We start from the raw sequence: 2,596 nt of genomic DNA, 5'->3' as shown, positions 1-2,596 counted from the left end.
TCCCCCCACACCCCATCCTCCCACCGTTTCAAGCGATTTTCCACTCTCAGCCTCCCCAGTAGCTGGGATTATAGGTGCCCACCACCATGCCTGGCTAATTTATTTTGTTTTGTTTTGTTTGTTTTTTATTTTTTGAGACGGAGTCTTGCTCTGCCGCCCAGGCTGGAGTGCAGTGGCGAAATCTCGGCTCACTGCAACCTCTGCCTCCCGGCTTTTAAGCAGTTCTCTGCCTCAGCGCGTGGCACCTCGCCCTGCTAATTTTTGTATTTTTAGTAGAGACGGGGTTTCACCATGTTGGCCAGGCTGGTCTCGAACTCCTGATCTCAGGTGATCCACCCTCCTCGGCTTCCCAAGGCGTGATTACAGGCATGAGCCACCACGCCTGGCCACACACAGGTTATTGATAATGTGTGGTAGCTTCATCTCATTTCATCATAAATAGATTAACAAAACCATAAACAAGGGGGAAAGAGAGGACGGGAGAGTGGACAGCAAGGGGCTAGAAGGTCAGATGGGAGCTGAATCCTGCCAGGGCTGTGGGACCCAGTGATGGTGTGGGATTGCTAGGAAGTCAGTGGAGTGTTTTAAGTGGAGTCGAGACAGAATCACCCTTTTATTTGGAAAAAAAAATATTCTCCAGCTACTGAAAGTGTGATCCAGGAGTCATCAGCACCCACATCACCTGGGAGCTGACTAGAAATGCAGACTTTCAGACCCCATCCCAGACCTACTGAACTGGAATCTGTATTTTATACAAACAGGACCCCCCAGGTGGCTCGCACCCACAGGGCACTTTGAGAAGCCTGGGCTCCCTGCTGTGAGGGGAGGGCATTACAGGGGGCAAGCAGCGGTGAGGGAGGACGGGATACCAGGAAGGAGGCAACTGCCGTGGTCTGGGTATGGCATGGTGATATCAGTGGGGGAAGTGGAGAAACATATTCAGGCTGCATTTCGGGTGTAAAATCAGCTGGATTTGGGGTTTGGTTGTATGTGGGAGTGAGGGAGAGGGTGGCTGTATTAGTCCATTTTCATGCTGCTGATAAAGACATATCCGAGCCCAGGCATGGTGGCTCACGCCTGTAATCCCAGGACTTTGGGAGGCTGAGGCAGGTGGATCACCTGAGGTCGGGAGTTCGAGACCAGCCTGGCCAACATGGTGAAACCCCATCTCTACTAAATAAAAATACAAAATTAGCTGGGTATGGTGGCATATGCCTGTAATCCCAGCTACTCAGGAGGCTGAGGCAGGAGAATCACTTGAACCTGGGAGGTGGAGGTTGCGGTGGAGGTTGCATTCCAACCTAGGTAACAAGAGCGAAACTCCATCTCAAGGGGGGAAAAAAAAAAAAGACATACCTGAGACTGAGTAGTTTACAAAAGAAAGAGGCTTTAATGGACTTACAGTTTCACAATGGTTGGGGAGGCCTCACAATCATGATGGAAGGCAAAGGAGGAACAAGTCACATCTTACATGGATGGCAGCAGGCAAAGAGAGAGCTCCTGCAGGGAAACTCCCATTTTTAAAACCATCAGATCTCCTGAGACTTATTTACTATCACAAGAACAGCTTGGGAAAGACCATCCCCCATGATTCAATTATCTCTCACCGAGTCTCTCCCACAACATATAGGAATTATGGGGGCTACTAAATGAGATTTGGGTGAGGACACAAAGCCAAACCCTATCAGTGGGTCTCATACATTGTCAAAGCCAGGGGAGCTTTTTGTTATATCCTTTCCTGGTTCTCTGTGTTACTCAGGTTCAATAATAGAGGCTGCCATTTACTGAGACACGTTTGGAGCCAGGTACACTGGGAAGCACTTTGTAAGCACCATCCCGTTTCATCTTTACAGTCATTCTGAGATGTAGAAGGTGTTCTCCTCATTTTACAGATGAGGACACTGAGGTTCAGATAGAGAGACAGCCTGCTTGGCCCATGAGTTGTAAGTGGCAAAACTGGGGTTTAAATTTGAATCTGACTCAAGAAACTTCACTCCCCACCTTATTACCTCCCCAGCCTCTCATGACATTCAAGTCCCTCTTCAAAATCAGTCCCACCACTTCCCACCACATTGCTGAAATGCCAGTCAACCTAGATGAGTTGCTGGTTGCTTAAGGGTGACCACAAATTATTTGCAGTTCTTCACATTGCAAGATGGAGTCTAGATTTCCTCCTCTTGGACCTGGGCTGGCCTGAGTGACTCATTGGAGTGATAGAGCATGATGGGAGCAAGCTTCCTGGATTTCCGAGCCTTGGTCATCAAGAAGCTTTGTGGTGTCCTTTAGGGCCTCTTCAACATTCTCTCTGGCAACCCAAGCTTCTAGAAGAGACCATCATGCTAAGAGAGTCCACATATGGCCATTCCAGTTGACAGTCCTGCTGAGCCCAGGCTTCCACCATCCCTACCAAGACAGCAATCATGTTAGTGAAGCTGTGTTGGGCCATCCAGCCCAGCTGCCCACTGAAAACCAGGCTTCGATCAATGCCATGTGGGACAGAAGAATTACCCAAGTAAGCCCAGCCCAAATTCCTGACCTACAGTATTGAGATATGTAATGAAATGGATGTCATTTTTTTTTTTTTTTTTTTTTTTTT

Source organism: Rhinopithecus bieti, unplaced genomic scaffold, assembly GCF_001698545.2.
Source record: "Rhinopithecus bieti isolate Rb0 unplaced genomic scaffold, ASM169854v2 scaffold_10347, whole genome shotgun sequence".
NCBI classification, from domain to species: Eukaryota; Metazoa; Chordata; class Mammalia; order Primates; family Cercopithecidae; genus Rhinopithecus; species Rhinopithecus bieti.
This window is presented reverse-complemented; position numbering follows the sequence as displayed.